A 23,767-nucleotide genomic window follows, 5' to 3' on the forward strand; every position below is an offset into this window, starting at 1 on the left:
CGCTTGTTAGCGGGGCTCCACGGGTTCAAGGAGTTGTGCGATATGCAGGCGATGACGAACTCGGTGACGCGGCTCCTGACGTCGGTGACGTCAGAGGCGGAGGTGGTGGCGGAGGTGGTGGCGGAGGTGGTGGCGGAGGTGGTGGCAGTCCTCCTCCACTGCCCCTACCGATTGAGGTCACTGCTTCCACGACAACCTCCTCGTCGAAGCCTCGCCCTCAGCCTCAGCCCGCTGGTTCTCGGGTTCCGCCAGCTGGTCAGCCTGTTCCGCCACCTGATCCTGGCGCCCCGCCAGCTGTTCCTCATCATCCGCCGACGCCCCGACCTCCAGTTGCTCGACCTACAACTACTACAGCGGCCACAACTACGACTGTCCCACGTGAGTGATACCCAGAGCACTTGTAGTTGAGATGGCAGCAGTGCGCAATCGAAGCAATTCCATACCACCTAATAGAATGATGTCTCAATATTTATCGTTTCATTTGTATTTCTTTGGCACTGGGCACCTTGTAGCTTAGTCGAAGAAAGGAAGAAATTAAGAACGATCTTTGTTTGCGCCAAGGAGTCTGACTGACAGCGACTGTTGCCCACACCATCAGGATTTAAAACGGCATCAAATGGCGCAGTCAGGACCTACGGCTGATCACAGGATGGTCACACATGATGAGTCAAAGAAGCTCCGAAGATCTAACTCCCGTGCCTCACTAAGCCAGACACATATACGACATGAATAACGTGGCGCACCGTCCGAGTTCGGCTTTTACACTCGATATCGAGTGTCTTTCTTTTTGCATGATTTTTGCATCGAAACACAACAACTCTAAGGAAACTGGACGCTGAAAAGAAGAGACAAATATGGGCTCCTCTCGTCGCCTTCGTGTATTTTAGCGCTGTTTTTTTTTAATTTCCGTACCGACCTGCCCATTTCAGCGTAATACTGCGGTTCATTTTTACATCCAACAATTTTTTTCAAGCGATAGTTGCATTGCCTCGCGCGAGTCGGCGTTGGTGTTGCCGTAAGAAAAAAAAAAGCTCAAGTCGCGCGAAAATGAAAACTGCTTGTCGGGCTACGGATTCGAAGCACCAACCTCTTTGTTGCGAGACTACAGCGCTAACCAATTCGACACCCGCTTCACCGTTCGCACTCCTTAAAACGAGATTTATATGCATGAAGAAGTGGGCGCAGCGCAATGCGCGACCCAGTCAGAGGCGTCTCCTCCATGCGGAGGAGGGAAAGGGTGTGATTGCATGTTCGCTCGCCTCGCGCCCGCCGTTTCCCGCTAATTCAGGCCCGGCATGTCTGATGGGAAGTCCGCTATTGGTTCGTTCTGCCGAAGAGCAGTCTGCGCTGAAGGAACAGCAGCGGGAGTGGACCACGCGGCGTGCGTTCGGCCGAAGAACAGGCCGCGTTTGATGAACGCCGCCGGGAACTCGCTTGAGAAAGGGCTCGTCCTCCACGTGCCGAACTCGCCGTGAGGAAGCGCGAAGCAGAGGCGTTAAGGAAGAGCCGCGGATCCGGAGTTTCGCTTGCAGCCCTCTTCACTGTAGTGGAAGGGTGGTCAAATTTCTAAAGAAAAGCCCACAGAAGTTACGGGAATTGCATCACTGCAGAAGAATAATCTGCCCAGGCGGACATAATTTACAAAAAAGTGAAAATAAATAATCAGTTCACTAATAAACACAATGCATTCATTAAAATAATAGTTACGAACATTAGGGGAAATATTTGTACTCGAAAGTTGAAGGCAATAATTGTAACAGTCTCCCTCCGTATTTGTACATTTCAAGAAGACTACGTAAACGGGAACAATTGGCATTAAATAATCTTTTCCGTTTACCAGACTACGCACGCAGAACAGCGAAACGCGGCTCGTTTGGTTATAGAGTTTCCTACAATAATTACTCGAGGGAATTCTGGCACTGCGATCGTTCTGTTGCCATGGGAATGATGTTTAGGACACTGGATTTGTCCGGTCTTCATGCTTGGGGCTTTTGACGTTCTCCTGACTTGCTTTATTATGCTTTATCTGCTCCTAAATTGAATTAAATTGCAAAGCAATTTATACTTTCTTTGAATGCACAAGGTAAGAAGCCTGGAAGCACGCATTGTCGCTGCTAATCCCGCTTTCCCATGCGTCCGCTGCGTAATAGTCTCAATATCGGGCTTTCTGTGCTAAATGTCTTGTATTCAAACCCTGCCGTCAAACAATTTTAGTATTGCTGATTTGTTTATTTATAACGCAGCACTTGCTCAAATATGACAAGCTTGCGAAGGCACGAAGCCATTCAAATCCAGAAGGACGAGGTTTAGGCAAATCCATGAACTACCCATTATTCCCGTGCAGGCCGAACTGACCAGTTTGAAGCTTCCGTAGACACTAGCGCCACCGTTCGCTCTAGTAATTGTATGAAACTCCATTCGTGGGACAACTCGCCTGTGGCGTATTAGGGTGGCGTAAGAGGAAGCTTGAATATATGCGGCACGATAGACGAGTCCGTCTTTCCCCTGCTGCTGAAGTGACATGCCTTCAATCGGGGGTTGCGCTCAGCGTCAGTCGGAGTAAGACCCTGGGAGAAGGAAAGTAGAACGGCAGCTTTATTTTACGCGCGCACAAATCTCGGAAGCCATGGCCACTCTGTGAATTTTGGAAGCTCTTGATAAGGGGTTTGTGTTTGAGTTTCCGCGCAACTGAATTATGTTTTCTCGTATATTCAAATTGTGATCCGATGCTATCATGTCTGTAGGTTGTGTGGAATTCGTACTTTACAATTCTTCTGACGTATTTTACTCTGACAAATTAGTTGCGTAACTTCTTTGCGCTACATGAAGGGCCTGCGTGTTTGGGCATGCGTGACTGTGAATTATTTTTGCCGCAGTTCGTTACTTCACCATTTGCACGATACAGCCGATTTCTGCAACCTCATTGACAACAAGTCTCGCACGTTTGCTCTGTGATCACTGAAATCAGACGGACGCGCACACACAGCAAGAGAGCAGCGCCAGATGTCGTACTTATCAGAATTCACTGCAGATATTCAACACATTGCGGCTCATCTACGGACAAGCTGAGTGAAGCGCTTTTTCCTCCGTGGAACTGTGTTACCTAGGAAAAGCGAGATTCTGAGATGCAAAAGTCCCCAGATGACTCTGTCGCAACTCAGGCAAGCGCATATCGGTCGGGCAATCACGAAAAAAGGTCTCCGCCATATCTGCGGGTCTAGCAAAATGTCCTCGCTGATGCACCTTCCCGACCCGCTGTCATGGCACTCCAGGCAACCCACAGTGACAGTGTAGTCCTTGCTGCTCTCGCCGCGGCCCAAGACACACACATTGTCTTGGGCTTGCACCTCCGCACCACAGCAGCGAACTTCTCATTTCGCGAAGTGAAGCTGCCGTTCAGCTCGGACTCCATCGTGTGTGGCATGTCGACCGGATCGCCCGGCCCTTTCGTGATCGCTCAGTTTGGGTGCATAATGTTCGACGAGCGGCATTCTTTGGTTCGACCCACGTACAAGCCACCTGGTGCCTCATCGTGGACCGCTGCGTGTGGGGGACCATGGACCGCGATTTTCGCCAATGGATCTGCATTAGGTGCCAGCGACGTAAAGTTCAGTACCACACGGTTCCCCCCATCGGTGTCTTCTCCATGTCAAGTGCGTGTTTTGAACACAGCCACTTGATTGAAAACTGTCTCAAACTAACTATCCTTGATTATGAATAGCCTTTTTATAAACATCCGATAGTGTAAAAAAGGCTATTGATAGTATTATATAGTATTACAACATGAATGAATGAATATTTCGCTACGAAACTATAGATAGTATGAAAAAAGATATCGATATGAGTACTATGGGTAGTAAGCTCTCGACAGTGCAGTCCACTGTTTTTCAAGTCTTTCACAAATTATATTACTGGAAGTTTTGCGCTAATTGGCCACGCGTAACCCTCAGTTAATGTATTCGGGAACAGGAAAGCAGCGCCAACTTCATGTGGCAGGGTTGGCGTTGGGTACATTGCATAGTTTTACATTACCGACAGTACTACAGTGCGCTTGACAGTACTGTCGATATCAATTCTGCGTCATCGATATAATACTGTTGATAGTTTTTGCACTATCAATATTTCGATAACGACTAAGCCTTTTGCATTGCTACAATTTAGACATCGCCGGTGCCCTGCCGCCGTGCCGTTGTGCCACTCCTTGACGTGCGTAGGTCCTTTTGCGCGCTGACCTGCGGTTATTCCTCTACCGGATATCACGGCTCACACCATGGCACGTGCATGTCCTCACTCATTACTACGGACAGCGGTCTGCAGTGTGAGTGCGCGTTGGTCTGTAGCCTGACGCAACTACTTGGAACTGCGCGGATTTGGATGGCCGCCTATGCCACCCAGCCAGCTATTGACTGGTAGGGCGCATGCATCGCCCAACTCGGAAGCGGTGCCAAAAGCACGCGATCCGTCCGCATGGCATCACGCACTGCCTTTTGCGCTGCTGGACATCCCAGCCTCCCTGAGAGCAGACATCGGTTGCAGTTCAGCCGACTTCGTCTGCGAATGCGCATCTGGCCTCCTGGGAGTGTTCTTTATCGTTACACCAAGCTGCAGCTAGAGTCGTCCTGATTTTGTCGCGAAGCTTGGAAACGCCACGCAGCGCTTAAGGGTCGGCCCTACGCGTCCAGCTGCTCGTCGATCGGTTTTGTCAGTGTCAAACTATCATCGTTCACGTCCGCGTTCGTCCGATGCAACCGCAAACTGCTCAAGCAGCCATTTCGGGGCCCTTGCGAAGTCATCCGGCGCAGCCCACGACACATCATGGTTGACCTGAATGGCCGGACAGAAGAAAGTGTCAAACCCGCCCACATGGCTGCCATCCATTTCCCACCATCGCTACGGATTAAGTTTCCCGGACCTCTGCCTCTGTCCCTGCAACCGCCCACAGCGCAGCCTCTGGCGCTTCTCGTACGCATCGGCGCCTCCGCTGGGCACCCGCCTTGACAGCGTTTGAACTGCTTGTGTCAGTCCCACCTAGGAGGGGACTTAGATACAGTGGTCATTGCTAAGCGCTCGCCCACGATAAGCGAGCGCGCATAATAAAGACTATATATAAACCAGCGCGTGAACAGCGTGTCCATAAAAATTATTCTCCAGCCAGTGTAAGTATGGTTCGTCCCTGCGCCGCACCCTAATTTACTACGCGGGTAGCTCTAGCAGCCCGAGTCGCTGCCGCTTTCTCCGAACAGTGCAGTGTGGCTCACTCAGGTCGCCGCACTCAAGGTCATCAGCTCTCAGCCTGGGCACCGGGAAGCACTGTCGCCTTTGCAATGGCGACACTGGCCACGCAATGCCTGCACGGCTGACCCCGCGTTACGCGATTTAAGCGCAGCTGTGCGGGTTTACAAGAAACAACCGCTGGCCATCGCGCATGCTTGGGCGCGCTTATTCCCCTGATAACTTTCCTTTTACTTGTCTTACGACTACGCTTCAAATTGCTTACTCCGTGTATATTAGAAGTACGGTAACATATTAGACTATATATCTGAGCTGATATTACCGTCATACGTTACAACAGCGATACAATAACGAATTGTCCAGATTCGGTCTAATTAAGTTAGTCTTAAGATATTCTACACTTTAGTTAATAATTAAAATAAGTATTAGGCAATTAGTACATTGTCTTCGCTCGCTTTCGTCCGGTGTTTTGCATACTGTGACCTATAATAAATATCTTAAAGGGCAACGGCCCTTGACCAAATTGGGCTTCCTAGATACATTTCAAGACAGCGCCGTTCTGTAATCAAGACGCCGTCCTCTTCATCCTCGTGCACTCCCGCCATTGTCCGTACGTGATTGGCTTAGTGTGGTCACGTGGTTTTTCCAGGTGCCCGCGCTCATCATCACCACCACCGACAGGTGGCAAAACTTTTTTTTCATTATTTCACGTAGCGTGGTTTACGCCGACATACGCATCAATAGAAAGCAGGCTGCATGGAATGCGGATTCAAAAGGTTTATTGATAGTAAATGTAGTCCGGCACCAACGAAAACGGTATTCGTTTTTGAACGCTTGCTGAGAGGTTTGAAAATGCTACACAAGTGGGGCGAGCGGCTCTCCTTGTAGGAGGAGGATAAGAGAAGGAGGGTTGCGCCAAAGACGGAATGGCGCTCGCTACCTTGGAACTTACGTAGGGAGCAGGTGCATAGTGTGCTCCAAACAATGATCATGCAGCTCAAGCATGCAGACACGTCCGTAATGGAAAAGCTGTCTCTATGTGCTCAACTACTCAGTATTCGACAGACAGTGCCGCTCCTTGAGAATGAATTTCGTGGCACATTTTGCGAATTCTTTCAAAACTGGTGGCTACATTTCGTAAATTGCAGTATGTGGCCTAAAGAAATTAGTTTAAAATAAACGTAATCGCATGAATTTGTGGAGTAGGGTTGGCGCCTTTAGAGGGTGCGAGATGCTCCCCGTCGAGCGGCAAACAAAACGGAATCGCCAAAAGCACCGAAAATTAATAAATATAGTGAACAGAGCAGAAAGATACACAGGGTTCGGCACAACGCCCTGGAAAACAATAAGAGGTAGTAAAGGAACACGCATAAGCTTGTATAAATATACAAATAAACGCACTCAACGTTTACCGGGATAAGACAAGGCTAGATTACAATACTGGCAGGCGAGTAGCCACTGCTTATATAATATGTCCCTTTGCTCAAAGAAAGTGAGGGAGGGCGCTCGCGCGCATGTACACGTCTACCCATAACGTATGCATGTATGTCTGTGTGCGTGTGTGTGAACCGTTGTACTGCTAATAGCCAGGTGAGGAAAGGCGGCTCCACTTCCCCAAATTTTGTTGGACACGGGCCCGGCCCCCCGAGTACACTGACCCCTTGACCCCGACATTAAGCTCTACAGAGGGACATGATAACATAGCATTTTGCACGTACCTACATAGCATCATATAACTACTGAAGCTTTCATCAGCTATATATAATGTGTAGTAGCGACATTTTTGTATTGGAGGACACTTATGTTTCTCAAGTAGTCGGTTTCACATTTCAGTTTCTCGGAGAAGTAATGCACTCACCAGACAACTAAATAATATACCTAACGTAAACTTTCATAATAATAATAATAATAATATTTGGGGTTTTACGTGCCAAAACCCCTTTCTGATTATGAGGCACGCCGTAGTGTAGGACTCCGGAAATTTTGACCACCTGGGGTTCTTTAACGTGCACCTAAATCTAAGCACACGGGTGTTTTCGCATTTCGCCCCCATCGAAACGCGGCCGCCGTGGCCGGGATTCGATTCCGCGACCTCGTGCTCAGCAGCCCAACACCATAACCACTGAGCAACGACGGCGGGTGTAAACTTTCATGACGCATATAATCTTAAACATATGTAATTAAGCTTTTGTATTACACGCCGCGAGTTTCCCCATTCAGTCCACTAGGCGTTCCTGCTTGTCATGCCGAGTAACATCTGTGTCTTCGAGTGTCACCTGCAACAGGGAACTTTTTTTCATCCAGTATGGAGTAAAAGAAAACTACCCGCGGCATATAGGGTGACGTAACTTTGACAAATGCGAACCGCGCAGCGCGCAGGGAGCTGATCTGCACCGTGGGCGGCACTGCGGCCGAATACAGGCAGTACCCGGCTGATGGGCTCTGCCACTACATCTACTACACACACGTGTTCATCCACTCGAACAGCAGTGAAGTCCGGTCGACGCGCTTCATCACCAGCTTCCTGGTGTTCCAGGAACGCATGTCAAAGTACAAGAAGACTCAAGGGGGGCTCTCCTTCGACGTGAGGTCAGTGCTTGGAGCAACGGAAGATCCATGATTATCGACCCTCCCCCCCCCCCCCCCCGCCGCTCCATATCGAGTAATACCGTATGCACGTTACGGATCCAATATGAAGAAAAGCCACGTGTTTTCATTTTATGTGTAGCATGCCCTCATTTGATAAGATGTACCAGCACGCTCGATATGAGTTGCAATACGGAATACACCCGTCAGTCATTGCAACAACAAAAATGACAAGTGCCATTTTTTTCCCTGTAACGAAGGTGCTACCAGCAATTGGAATGGTGTTCAGCAATGTTCTTTTGTTTAGATACTGACAGCATTTTCATAAGGGCATTGTATGGAAGCTTATGGCAGCGCTTGCAGACACACACACACACACACACACAAGCAAAAAAAGACGAACCCTCGTGTTGCAACTCACATTGAGCGCGCTAGTACATACACAGACTCGTACAAAGACCCCTGTGTCCTCGTATGTCACATGGTGCAGGTTTCATATGATTAGATGAACATATGGGTATCCGTATCAAGACCCTATGCTCCCGTATGTCACGTGGGACATGCACGGCGGTAGACCTCTGAGGTCAGCCGGATACCATGTTGTCTTCAAAGCCGAAACACACATAGCGCAGTGGAACAGCACAGAACACAGATTTAATGGATCACCGAGCCTGCGAAGCACTTGCGCGAGCTAGCAGCTCCGAAGGAGCAAAATGGCACGACAGTGAGCAGCCGTCTGCTAAGCGCGATGAAAAAGGAATTTCCACCATCGGATAATCTTTTAATATATCATGTGTCCCATACGATAGGGCTTCACCCCCTAGCGCGTAGAGCTAGGGGAAGAAACCCCGAGACGGCGAAAACAAGGTAAATTTAGTATACCTGATAGCGATGCTTCCTTAGGGGCCCCACAAGTTCAGAACATGGTGTTCCATCGCTCTTTCGTCGTGACCATCGATGTGACGAGGGAACATTTACGGTAGAACAAATAAATAATGTGACGCCACATCCGGTAAAAAAAAAAGAAGTGATGTCATTTTTGCTGCCAAAGGTGCGAAATTTACGTTCGTGGTCTGCCTAGACCGGTATGTTCAAATACCCTGCTGTTCGATAAGACGGCCGTTTCGGGCTTTTAGCGCGGAAAGCGACGTCCAGGCAGTCGCAACCATGCACGGAGCGCAGTTTCCTTGAGTGCCAAAGAAAATTTCGGGTGTTGCGTGCTGGATGCGTCATCGGAAGCCGACCCTGTCCGCCAGCGCAGCCGCACGAAGGCATCGAAGTGAACCGAAAATCGCGTCGCGATAGCAACTCGCTACACCTGACAGAACACGTTGCCCGCCATGAAACGCACCTTGCGAGCGCAACGCCACCAGAACTCTGACAAAGGTTGCCAGTTTGTGAAGTGACGTCATGAACGTCATGGCATGTACACAAACACACGGCTATATATATATATATATATATATATATATATATATATATATATATATATATATATATATATATATATATATATATATATATATATATATATATTGTTAGAGTTGTAGGACGATCTCACCGCTGGCATCCAGTTGTTAGGATTGGGGGCTCAGTCCCACCGTTCGTAACCCGTTGTCAAGATCGGAGTCTGGTATGAATTAGAAGGTAGCTGGCCTATGCCGTCGTCCAACTTATCCACGCTGAGGACGTTGTTGAAGGGAAGGACTGCTTCTCATCGAGAACGAGGAATAGGGGTTTATTTACAGTATCTACATCAGGACGTTGCACTTCATCAGTCTAGCATGACTGCGAGTGAAAGTACACTCGAGGAGCCGCACAACAGCGGTTTATAAACACTCGGTCCTCCCTCAATCCCAAGGTGAGGGAAACGTTCGACCAGTCATCGTAAGCGAATAATCCCTCTCTGCATTAGGGATTACACACACACACTTCCGCACAGGTTCACGGTCCTCAACCGAGGTCAGGCGGTCTTCGCCGAACTCGGGGCTTACGTCAGGAAAGGTGCCTTTTATTCCCCGAGCTGACCCCCGCAGAGCGGCTGGCTGCCCATTCTCTTGCGTCTCGAACGGTGCGTGGGAAGGGGCCTTGAACCACGTTCCCTGGGGGACTCCCTCGCTCACAGCAGAGGATGTTGGTGGTGGCGGGTTCAGGCAAAAAGCCTGCTTCGGCGCGCTCATCTTGGCTCCAGCGGCGGAGAGTCGAGGACGCGCTTATTGTTCTCCACACACAGTCAGTCGACTTAGTGGCTAGAGATTTGCGGTGGCGTTCCAGGAAAAGTTTACGCCGCTGGCAAAACTTGCACTTCAGCGGTCCGTTCTTTATATATATATATATATATATATATATATATTGTCATCACATATTAAGGCAATGAACAATTAAACTAAGGACAGCTTTTTCGCTGCTTACATGACTCATAATGCTCCTTCACACACACACCCACATATATATATATATATTTATATATATATATATATATATATATATATATATATATATATATATATATATATATATATATATATATATATATATATATTGTCACAACGCTCTGCCCTGAAGAAATGAATGGGGCGAGGCCGCCAGACCAAAAGTAAAGTCCTCGCCTCCCTTTGCTTCCATCGCTCCTTTCTTTAGTCTTTTTGTGCAAGAACACGCCGTTACAGTGTATGATAATCCGAATACTCAGAAAATAATATCTGTTATTGCAACACATCAAAAATTGGTCCAGTGTATTAGGCGCGAACACAAGTGCCAAAGCGCTGTTTACGAATTTGAGCCCATCCCTCGATAAATAGATTCCATCATCATTACTTGCGTTCTTGTTGTTGCAGGGCGTCGAAACGCTCCATTGAGGACAAGGCGCTCGGTTCGCTGAAGTTGCTGCAGGCGAAGAACATCGTGCACTACGGCTCTCTCAATGTCATCGACAGAATCGCCACCCTTGGAGACCTCGTAGCGCGAGCTCTAGCTCTGGTCAAGGTATCGCGTGCTTTACGTAAAAGGCCGCAAGCGAATGTTGTTAGAATTAATGAGAAGAAAAAAATTACCAAAATTCGCGAAATGCTGCTGACCGAAATTCTGAGAATTGTCTGCGAATGCTTAAGCATTCCTTAGCTCGGCTGCTTCTTCGCTTTTGCTCACTTATTAAGCTAGCTTATGCATGTGCACTTATTGCTACAAGTCATCTACTGTTACACAATTATAAATAGAACATGTGTTAACCAATTGCGCATTTAATTTGGAGATCAGCTGAGCAGGAACACCGTCACATTCGTTTTTTTTAATGCCACATCATTTCTTTCCTTTGTTCTTTTCCTTTTTATGGGAAGCTGTCTGTGGTTAGGATCTGGTGGATCGCGTTCGAACGTAGACCAGTAATTTTTCATACGTGTGCCTATTCCGAATGCAGTGCAATGCCGGGCCTACCCACTGCGGAGGTGAAGCAGGCGTTAAGCACTCCGCCTACGTGGGCCGATCCCGAAGGTAGTGCAATGCTGGGCCTACCCGTGGCGGAGGTGAAGCACGCGTTAAGCACTGCCCATACGTGGGCCGATCCCGAAGGTAGTGCAATGCCGGGCGGACCCGCAGCGGAGGTGAAGCAGACTTTACGCACCCTCCACACGTGGTGCGATCGCAAAGATAGTGCAATACTGGGGCCGACCCGCGCAGTAGGCGGAGTTCGCCATAAAGGGGCCCGCAAACACAGCTTCGCGGATCATCCTTCCTCACAGAGTGAAAAGGCACTGGGTTTAGAGTGACCGCGGTAAGGACCCTCGCTGCGAAGAATCCCATGTCGCCGTCAGACGTCGATGGTCTAGAAATTATTCCCGACCTCAACCACCGAGGCCCTCCACGTGGCGCGGATGCGTTACCGAACTAACTCAGCTCATCAAATTCTGTTTCGAATAAACTCAAACACCAACATATTTTCCCAGCGGCGCGGCCTGCTCGGTTCCTTGAAACCCCACCATCGTGCTTGGCTCCGCGCATCCGCGATAAAGCGGCTGTTGCCGGGAAGCGGGACAATTAGTCGGGGACCTCCGAAATTTATGGCGTTCCACTTTTGAAGGCGAAACTTAAGCTTCATCAAAATTTTGTTCCTAATACTACCAATCACCTACTATTGCATGATTATCAAGATTACATCACTAAACATGAAAAATTATGCATTTATTCTGCAGATACCAGGCGTCAGGGGACAGACAGGTTTTGCTGGTGCACTCCCCAGTGAATGCTTCTGCATTAAAAATATTTTACTAGAAATTTTACTTCTCTTTATTTCATTTGCCCCCCCCCCCCCCCCAACCGGGCAGATATCTGGCGCATATTTAGCATTGGAATGGCTTTTCGCTACAGGGTCTCAAGCGGGTACAAAAGGGCGACCCAACGAAGAGAACCGTAATCGCCATCGGCGGGATTGGTTACAGCAGCGGGCCCGCCTGGATTAAGTACAAGGATTTGATCAAGGAAGCCGCGAATGCGGGCTCTGGGATCGACACCGTGATTGCCATTTCCTCGGTCAGCGGCTGGCTCGAGGAGATGTCCATGTGCAAGGCCCTGCCACCGGCCTTCATCACGGCCTCCAACAAGGACTATCCGTCTCTGGTATACGAGCGATATTCTTTCCTAAGTGCGTCCGCAGATGTCGCTTCGTGTATACGGACTATAACGTCGTCATGACGCTCCTATTCAGGCCAGGTTGCCAAACCACACTCGAACCCATCACCTTACCGGGGCCGGGAATTCGGTCCTCGGAACTAAAACCTACTTGATCCGCATTGTTAGAAAGTGCCTGAACCCGAACTGAACGTGAACCGAAGGGGAATAAAAGACACAAGAACGGCTTCCGCGTACGTAATAAACTGTTCAAGCATGTTTAGGTATGTAGAGTCGACAAATACACATTAGGCTAAACTAGACAGCTTTCCGTGGACAGTCGACGCGCCATATTAGCAGCCGGCTCACAACATGGTTTGTGTGCCTAAGTCAGAGGCACGTTTCAAAGCATCGGGAACCTCGGCCGAGCTCGGCCATGTTTGTTGCGCGCCGTGTGGCCGGAACGATGTCTCAGTTATGGTTGGGACATAGCGATTAATTCGTTAACTCGGTCACTTCAAAGACTAGCCACACATATTGAAAAATAAGTTTAGCGGCAGAACCTAACAAACCTTTCAGTCGCGGGCTGACGTCAGCAGAAAAAGTGCAGTCTAAAGGGACGCGGTACCTTGTACCCGGTATCCGGTATCAGAAGACCGCTACCTTGTAATTTTTGCATCCATTACCACAGCGCACGCTGCAGCCTGCATGTCCTGGAAAGTGACGTGGAAAGGTGTATATGATATGCCAGGTCTGGTATCGCGCTTAATAACCGTAATTTGCGCAGAGTGCCCAACACAAGCTGGTTTTTGGCTTCTACTAGCCGGTCATTCGTGTTTTGTGTTTAAAATAGAGCCTCGTGCGTGGATACTCTCAATGCGACCGTTCCGCTGCACCAGAATTATTTCTTTGTGGTAATTAAACACGTTTGCGATACCGCTTTTCTCTAGGCATTCGCCCACGACATTGGATTCAGCACATGAGGCGCGGGCCTCATGAATCATGCCTAAAGGTGCATAATTTTGCGTAGCAATTTTTTTCAGATCTGTTTCGCCACAACAAATAGGAAAGAACGCAATTGTACGTTGTAGGGACTCTCAGATTTAGGAAAACAGAATTTCTACTGGTCTCCATTTTCATTTAATATCTGATAGCACGAAAACTCCAGCAAAAATACAATATTACACAATGCCAAACAACGGGCAGCGACCCTAACAGACTAGTAGGCTGTGCACAACGTTGTGCTGCAGATACATTGTTCTCTCGTCTTCGTCTTACGCAATGATGTTCCTTAGCGTTGTTTGGAGAACAAAGGCGAAGCTCAGAGTAGTGTTGTGCTCATTTGTCCTTGTGGCAACTAGTATCATCCGTATTGCCACCCCGCTATTGTTCTGATAATACGTTGTATGCTGAATTTCTCTTTGAAAACTTTCGCCAATGCGAGCGAATTGGAGCAATTCATACATGAAGAACGAAGCTATATAAAAAAATTCTCGATCTCCTAGAAAACCCTATTCATCTGGTATGTCATTGCCCGATATCTACCCAAGACTTTGCAACGCCGTCACTATATCCGGTGCATTTGCTTCTGTATATCCGTTCATTCTCAAAACGTCCGAGTCGCAGCACTTATATGCTGTTTGTTATATCAGACTCTTATTGCTGCAAGCGCTGCTGACTCTACCGACACCGGTGTCCACCTGCCCGTATATAGTAACGCCCTGGCCATTCGGCGACTTCGGGGTTCCAACGCAGGCTGCGTTGCAAGCCGATATTGTGGCTGATGTTCCATATCGAGAGATATCGATATCATATCTGGTGATATCTCGCTAATATATTCGATACGACGCCGGCATACGTCGCCGCTGCCGCACGAAAACAGCTGTGGAGCCCTCCTTCGTAGCTTCAGGTGGTTAATCGCTTTGCTGTGAGACACTGACAAATGGTGCGGCGGCCCACTCCAGCGTCTATTATGAATCGCGTACGCTTCACGAGTTTCACGGACGGGCTGGTCACAACATCTCCTTACTATGCGCTCTTGACAAGAAATACGCGTGAGTCTAAATCACGCATCCCAAAAACGGCGCTCTCGCCGTAAAGGAAGCCAATATCGAAGGGTATTGGTGGGTGCCCTACAAGAGCTGGGAGAGATTGCAGTAGCCGTAAACACGTAATGGCCGCCATATTTTGGACATCCCTCATTAACGAGCAATTGCACGTGCTGTAATGCATAGTCAAATTACTACCCGCTGTCACATTTGTTAAATTGGCACGTTCGCACTGTTGGTCATAAAGGGAGTGCGGACACTTTAGGTGAAGATGATGGCCCTCGAAAAAGAAGGAAAAGAAGGAGCAAACCTCTTAGTGCGCTAAATAATTTAACACAATAGATTTTTACACCAGTTTCAGTATGATTACCCAAGAGGGGTATGTGCGTCACCACGTCATCACGCAGAAGGATGTCACGTGGGAGCAGTAGCTCGCGACCATCGGGAACTCACTCCTGCTCGCTCTGCTGTATGTAGCAGATCGGGCATCGGCTCGCGCAATCAGTAACAGCCTAGCAGACGACAGAGAGCCAGAGTGAGTTCGAAATGTGGGAATGCCTGACTATCGCGTGCTCGCCTTTTGCGTGATGACGATGTGGAACTTAAAGACCTCCACGCGTAAATAAACTGTGGTGCTAAATTATTTAGAACTTTCCGAGGTTTGCGTCTACTTCTTTTTGGTTCCGAGCTCCAGGACTTTGATTTAGCACGAAAAATGAAACGTGGAAAATGTTCAATCAGTAGCGCTCTGATTTCAGACTGCGAGAACGCACCAATACGTGGTGTCTAAAACGTGGCGGCCGTGATGCGTACCTGGTACCACAATAACTTCCAGCGCATTTAATTCGAAGAAAAATCGCCTTCGAGATAAGGCTTTGATTATCCGACGAAACCATCGCTGGGGCGTGGAGTCGGGCATGAATTTGAAATTTGGCATTTCATTACGACACGTGTAAAGTCGTTCACCATCCTTTGATCAAAGGAGCATGCGGAAGAAATATCGTGGCCACTGCTCGCAGAAAATTTGTGATGCATGCAGGATTCATACGGTACGGGTGCTTGCGTTGGCGCACCATTTGTTGTTGTGTCACAGCAAAGCGGTTAAAGAGAAAGTTCCGCGAAGATTTTCGCGCGGCAGTGGCGTATGATTGCATGGTCGTTATTGAATGTTAGCCATGTCTGTAAAACACGTCGGTGGGCTAGTTGGTGCATTGTATTTAGGAAAAAGTACAGCCAATAAAATACGCACACAGGAAACATGCAAGAAGACGGGCGAGACGCTGGTCAGCCATGCCAGCCACCGTGGCAGCCTGTGTCGGAGCCCCGAAGCAACCACCCACTGCCATCGGTATAATACGCAAGAACATCTGTCTGAGTGTTTAGAAGTACTGTGCTCGGATAAATATTTGGCGCAGCGAAGTAAACACGCCTAATGTGGTGATGTGTTCGCAAGGTCTTCCGTAGATTTCGAGTGGTGCCAATTTAAAGCAACTTTACGTTCCAGTGTTGCAAAACTTCTTTATACACCTTCAATGTCTTCATTGTATGACTTGCGTTTTCACACTTCTGCGACGGTTTCTTGACAGAAAAATTGTAAGTACATAGCGTGTTAGTATCTACAAGGTAGTACTATTTATCACTGTAGACTTGTCCGTTTTTCGGTTGCATTTTTGGTAGTTTTCATGTGTTTACAAGATTTTGTTCTCCGTTCCTTTCCGTGGGTTTACTTGGGTTAAATTTCTTTTACTTTAGGAACGTTTACCTACTGCTTTGGGGCACACTGCCGGGACAACTCAGCGCCTTGGTTTTGTACCTTAAAGCATGTACCTGCCTCCGCTGCGGCTTCGAATAAGCATCAGCTGATAGCGAATCTGTTGAACTTGTGTATTGCGGTCTGTCGTTTGCGCTAAGGGCAATTCGGAGAAAGCCCCGACTAGCCTACTTTCAAACTATCGTGAGTTTTGATGATATAATTAGCGCGAGAGGGGACACAGAGCACAAGAAAGGCGATAAGGACAAGGTTACAGCATTGTGAAATACCCAACTAGGCCGCTCTCACACCTAGTGAAATTTCGAAAATGTTCCTCGCGACGGGGACGCAAAAGAATAATACTGCTTCACGCGTATGGTATGTGAGTGTTTGAAGGAGGCGCGTAGGCGCCATCGCTCGAGAAAACAGGAGGAAGAACGAACTGAGCTCGTGCTGTGAATCTAACCGGTTAGTGCCGCAACCGCTGTTGTAAATATAACCTGTAAATATTTGCTCGTCATACTGACTCGCCCTTCGCGTTACATTGTGGCGGAGCTCACTCCTCGCAACTGATCCTCGAAGTAACCGCACGATCATAATCTCTGCCATGGCTTCCGATGGAACCACCCCGTCGCCACCTACACCTGCGGCGCTAACCACAACGTACGTTACTGTTCCTAGTCTCCGTGATCCTCGAACATTCTTCGCCCAAAATGACATTTACTTCGACGAATGGCTCAGCATGTGTGAGCGTGTTAACGAAGACCACCACTGGGACCCTACCGCATGCTTGCCAATGTGATCGTTTACCTGGACGAGACACCGCGTGTCTGGTTTCGCACCCATGAGATCGACCTTTCCAGCTGGGACATTTTCAAAGAACGGCTTCGCGACCTATTTGGCAACCCGTCAGGTCGCCAACAGGCTGCTCGAAGAGAGCTTGCCGCCCGTGTCCTGTCGTCGTCCGAATCGTATGTCTCCTACATATCGGAAGTTTTGCCGGAAATTTGACGAGCACATGACCGAGGGTGACAATGTGAGCCATATCCAAAAAGGCATCGTGGACGACGCCTTTAATTCGCTCGTCTATGACAACGTTCCTACCGTCGACGCCATCGTCAAAGAATGCCGCCGCTTCGAGGTAGCCGAAAGCCACCGCGGCGTCCGACAGGTTTCCCGGCTCCCAAACACCCATGCCACGTCCTCTTGCTGCACTTTTACCGCCACACGACCATTTCAAAAGAACGCCACACGCATCGTTTGCCGTATGATTGAAGCGGTGAGTCAGACCCACCTTCATCCACGACCCACTGACGGTACCTTTCACCAAGCCGCCTATTCTCTATTGGATTGTTTATTACCTTGCAATCCTCCAGAATGGTGAGCCCCAGACGACTAACGATCTGCTTCCACTGCCACCGCTTTGGTCATGTATCCCGCCACTGTCGCACCACCTGGATGCCGCCACACTGGAGCTCATTCCCTGCTCCTCGCCCATACACCGACACTCGCCGTTATTCACCTCGCCGTCTGTAGCCTACTTCCGATGCCACTTACAGCCGCTCCTCCGTGCGATCGCCGTCGCTCCGCGTCATCCCAGGCTCGGCGCTTTTCCTCACCTACCAGACGGACGGAAAACAAGGCCGTGCAGCTCATGGAGGTTGTGCTGCATCCCGTTCGTGCTGTCCAAATCCTCCGTTGACGCTCCTCAGCAACACGAACCTAATTGAAGTTGACGTAGATGGTGTTCCGTTGACGGCATTATATGATACTGGAGGCGAAGTGTCCATAATGATCGCTAACCTATGTCGTCCCCTCAAAAAGGATCTAACGCCTGCCATCACTAGATCCGTAGGTGTCGCCAATGGCGCCACTGTTGCCGTCAGGGATATGTGCACTGCTCCAATAGAAATTGCTGGCCGCCAAGTTTCACTCTTATTCACCGTGCTGACCAGTTGCCCTCATGACCTAATCTTCGGGCTCGACTTTCTGACGACGCATTCGGCCCTCATCGACTGTTCCACCGGTACGCTGTGCCTCGAGCTTCCTCTTCTTTCAGTTCAGACATTCGTCCCGAACAACCGAACACCTTCTGCACTAAAGCGTTTGTTCGCTTGCCGCCAAAAGCCTTAACCTTCGTTGAATTGGCCTCAACAGTAATTGTGCCTGATGGCGACTATGTCGTCGCACATATTCGTGATGTCCTCCTGGCGCGCGGCATCTTCGTGGCACACTCCGTCGAATCCCTTGCCGCTAATCGGATGTGTCTCCCCGTTATCAATTTTAGCTTGACGAAGCAAGTGTTACCAGAAGGCATAGCGTTGGCCACGCTCCGGTCGATGGCAGACGACCACGTCACTGCTTTTGCAGGCCGACGCGTCTCCAGATCCTCCTAGTTACGCGCTGGATTCCTTGAACCTCGACGACCCATTACGTCCCATGGTCGCTCCGGACCTCGCACCTGACGAAGCAGCCACCCTATGTCGGCTTTTGCTTTCCTACCGCGACATTGTTAACCTTGCTAAGCTTCGGATAAACACTGGTGATGCTGTTCCCATTCACGGCCGACCGTATCGCGTGTCCATGGTAGAGAGGAAGTTATTCAGCAGGAAGTAAACAAGATGTTCGCCAGAGGCATTGTTAAGCCCTCGTCGAGTCCTTGGGCGTCGACAGTCGTTGATTACAGCCACTTAAACCGAATTACTGAAAGGGACGTTTATCCTTTACCGCGAATCGACGAACCTCTTTATTGTCTTCACGGTGCCAAATACTTTTCTTCCATCGACCTTCAATCTGGTTATTGGCAGATTTCCGTCGATGAGCAAGACCAAGAAAAGACCGCTTTCGCCACTCCAGACGGTGTCTACTAATTGAAGGTTATGCCGTTCGGTTTCTGCAATGCCCCAACCACGTTCGAACGGATGGTCGACTCTCTGCTTCAAGGTTTCAAGTGGTCAACTTTCATTTATTACCTCGACGACGTCATTATGTTCTCTGCTACATTTGAGACGCACCTTGAGCGCGTAGAAGCTATCCTTGACGTCTTCCGCAAGACTTGGCTCAAATTAAACTCATCGAAGTGCCACTTCGGACGCCGACAAAATACAGTGCTAGGCCATCTTGTCAATGCTTCCGGAGTACAAACCGACCCAGAGAAGGTTCGAGCAGTAAGGTTTTTCCCGTACCTCAGCCTGTCAAAGACATCCAGAGGTTTGTGGGGCTCTGTTTTTATTTCCGGCGGTTCGTGAAAGATTTCGCAGCAATCGCTTGACCACTCACTGAATTTCTTAACAAAGACGTGCCTTTTGCGTGTGGTTCCCCTCAGGTTGCCGCATTTTCACGCCTTATCACAATTCACACCAATGCACCTGTCTTGGCCCGCTTTGACCCGTCCGAACCTAAAGACGTCCGAACCGAAGCCAGGGGTTATGGCATCGGCGCCGCATTATCGCAACGCCAACACGGACACGACCGCGTTATAGCCTATGCTGTCCGTCGACTGACAAATGCAGAGCGCAACTATTCCATTAATGAGCGCGAATGTCTGGCTGTCGTCTGTGCTGTTTCAAACTTCCGCCCCTATTTACATGGCAAGCGCTTCTCAGTAATCACAGACCATGGTGCGCTATGTTGGCTTTCGTCGCTCAAGGATCCCACTGGCCGGCTCGGTCGTGGGGCCCTCCAACTACAAGAATATCCCTACACAGTGAGTTACAAGTCGGGACGCCAACACCAGGACGCAGATCTCCTCTCTCGCTACCCAGTCGAAGACGTGACCTCTACGTATGATATTGACACGGACACTTGTGTTATCTCTGTTTTTCCTCTGCTCCATGTGGCCGACGAGCAGCGCTGTGACCCGTCTTTGCGTATCATCACTGACCTCCTCCTTGCCGACAGTTCCCTTCGCTTATTCATACTTCAAGATGGCGTACTCTACCGTCCCAAAGTTCACACCGACGGCCCTGCATTGCTCCTTGTGATACCTAAACGCATTCGCTCGGCTGTTCTCCACGAACTTCAGGACCTCCCTACTGCCGGTCACCTAGGTGTGTCACGTACCTACGACCGGATCCGCCGACGCTTCTTTTGGCCAGGCCTTGCTCGCACTGTTCGAAGATACGTAGCTGCGTGTGAGAAATGCCAGCGACGCAAGACACAATCGACGCTCCCTGCTGGGTACCTTCAACCACTCGACATTCCCCCGGAAGCACACTTTGGCGTTGCTTTGGACTTACTTGGCCCTTTTCCTCTTTCTACCTCTGGGAACAGGTGAATCGCTGTGGTCACGGATTACGCCACGTGCTACGCCATAACCCGAGCGCTTCCTATGAGCTGCGCCACAGATGTCGCCAATTTTCTTCTACGCGACGCGATTTTATTACGTGGAGCTCCGCGACAACTTCTCACAGACCGTGGCCGGACATCCCTATCAAAAGTTATCGCGGACTACCTGCTGTCCTGTGCCACGAGGTACAAGCTATCCACGTCACCATCCGCAAGCAAATTCCCTCACGGAGCGTTTCGATCGCACTGCCACAGACATGCTCGTGAAATATGTCTCTTCAGACCACACTGAGTGGGACCTCGCTCTACCGTTTGTCACATTTCCTTATAATTCCCCGCACAAGGACACAGCCAGTTATTCCCTATTTTTCCTTCTGTTCGGCCGAGAACGAGCACTGCCCCTCGACACAACCCTCTCTCTTCTTGTGGCACCGACCAGTGAATATGCGCTTGACGCCATCGCACGCTGTGCCTACGCAACCGAAATTGCCCGTGACCGCCTTCTGAAATCCCAAGGGAGTCATAGGCGTTTGTACGACCGGCGACACATAGACGTGCACTTCCCGCCTGGTTCTTTGATGCTTCTATGATTTCCATCACGTCAGGTTGGCCTGTCAGGAAAATTGCTGTCTCTTTACACAGGCTCATGCCGAGTGCTTCGTGCCGTGACTCCCATCACATACGAGATCGCCCCTGACGCCCCATCTGCTTCCCGGTCCAACGATATCGTGCACGTTACACGATTGAAGCAGTGTCACCCTCCCAGTGATGACATTTCGACGCCCCGGGCCGTTGCTTCTGCCGCCAGGAAATTATACTATACGCGTGTGGTATTTGATTGTTTGAACGAGGCGCGTCGGCGCCATCACTAGAGAAAAGAGGAGGAAGAACGAACTGGGCTCGCGCTGTAAAACTAACCGGTCAGCGCTGCAACCGCTGTTGTAAATATAACCTGTAAATAGTGGCTCGTCTTACTGACTCGTACATCGCGCAACAATACAAATTCACATACATGCCGGCATACCATCATACAGTGAACGATAAATTGTGCTGAATATATGGACGTGTTTTTTTTTGTCAAGCTGCAATAGACAGGCACACATAACAATACGCTTACGAAGATACTCATCGTTCCTCACTCATTTATTTACTCACTGGTGACCTCCGACAACATTATTTCGCAAAACACGCACAGATATCGCGACACAAGAAGAAAACAATATTTGTTTCTGTTGAGAAGTCTTCATTGACTTGGCTTACTTTGTCAGCCAAATTCAACCGGGCCTGCCAAAGGCAGTCCTAACTGGGCTAGTTGGTTGCTTCGGTAACCAAGATGCGCAATGTCTTGGACTTTTTGCATTTACAGGAAACGTGACCTGGCTTTCCGGGAATGTAGGCACGTAGGCGAACCGTATAGGTCCCAATTAGAACCCTCCATTCAGGATTGCCATTCAGACTAGTGACGGAGCCAATAAATCGCCCACCGTAAATGTACTCCCTCCCCACCAAAAAAAAAGTTTGTGTGTTAGTGTGCAGTCTTCCCAGCCCCCTCAAGCTCTCTCCTCTTTCCCGTGCCCGGACAAATCGGCGCACCTCCCCCCGCCACCCGCCCCCCCCCCCTGCTGGAAAGACAGTCCTAGCTACACCACGGCCATACACATCAGTTGTAGGTGTCAGTTTGTTGTCTTGTCAGTTTGTTGGTGTGAAACGGGATTCCGCCTTGATTAGAGAGTTCTAGACCTGGGGATCCAAGCGGCTTGGGGACCCAGTAAATTGCGGGCCCCAAGTGCGCATGCGCACTACCTAAGGAAGTTTCGCGTTCTTGCGCTCGCGTTGACCAAGACCCAAGATTAAAAAAAATTGCGCAAGCCGTCTTGGGTCGACCTTGCGGCTTTGCTTGGCTTAAAGAAGCATACTTAATTCGTAGAACTTATACCACAGTGGTTAGGTTTATTACATTTTACTGTTTGCCCTTTTTGCTCAAAAATAAATTGTGCTCGTTTTCACTTGGAAGAAAATCTTTCCTTCTTTCTTGCTTTCAGGCACCTTTTTATTTTTCCCACTGCGTAGTCCCCAACGCAGTCTCCGTTTGACCTCATTTTCGAACTGCTGCTCCTGTAAACCCAAGAGCAGCCCACCCAGCGTGGCTTGGGAACCCAGACTCTTAGGTCCCCAATTCTAAAGCTCTCTATTATCTAATGCATAAAATATGACGCTATGCAGATCTGAAAGAAAAAAAATGGAGGACGCGTAAGCTTCGCCTTTAGGAGTGGAACGCGATCGCATTCAAAGACCAATGACTACTTTGCCGGCTTCCCGGCAACTGCAGCTTGTGTAAGCTTAATGCCTGCCGGGAAACTCTGGGGGCCAGCGCTATTCACGAAGACGAGCTTTTATTTATTTATTTATTTACTCTCATACTCACAGCGCCATTTAGGCATTGCAGTGGGGGGGGGGGGTTACATACATCAATGTAAACAGCTTATGGCATCCAATACACAGCATTAAACTATAAAATTTATTATACAATACAAAACACAGACACACATTCACATAATTAGGTAATAAAACACTATGTAATGATAGCAAACTCTACAATTACTATATACTGTAATGTAAAGAAGAAAATTTCAAAGAGCATTTCCAAAATGTTCATTATTAAGTATACCAACTATGGCAGCAGACAGTCGATACCATTCTAAAACGGTTTTGGGGAAAAACAGTGCTTTTGAAAAGTTTAGTTCTACAATTGTATTCTCTAACCTTGAGCTCGTGATCTGTCCGTCTGGATATATAATGTGGCTGAAGAATGTACTTATCTATTTCAATTTGTCCGTGAAATATATTGTGAAAAAGTTTAAAGCGTAATGCTTGGCTTCTTTTTTCTAAGGCGTCCCATGTTAATGTTTGTTTTGCATTAGTAATACTAAGGTTTCTGTCATAGTTGCCGATTACGTACCGTGCTGCTATGTTCTGAACTCTCTCAAGTTTATCTCGGTCGATACACGTAAGAGGGTCCCATACGGTACATCCATATTCTAAATTGGGTCTAACATAGCATTTGTACAGAAGATCACGAGCCTGCTAGTGAAAGAGTTTTGTATTGCGCCGTAGAAATCCGAACACTTTGCATGCCTTTGCTGTAATGAAATCAACGTGCCTGTGCCAACATATGGACGGTGTGGGGAATACACCCGAGTACTTGTACTCGGTAACAATCTGCAATGTGGAACCGGATAGGTAGTATACGGCTTCTGGCATA

Source organism: Dermacentor variabilis, chromosome 7, assembly GCF_050947875.1.
Source record: "Dermacentor variabilis isolate Ectoservices chromosome 7, ASM5094787v1, whole genome shotgun sequence".
Taxonomy (NCBI): Eukaryota; Metazoa; Arthropoda; class Arachnida; order Ixodida; family Ixodidae; genus Dermacentor; species Dermacentor variabilis.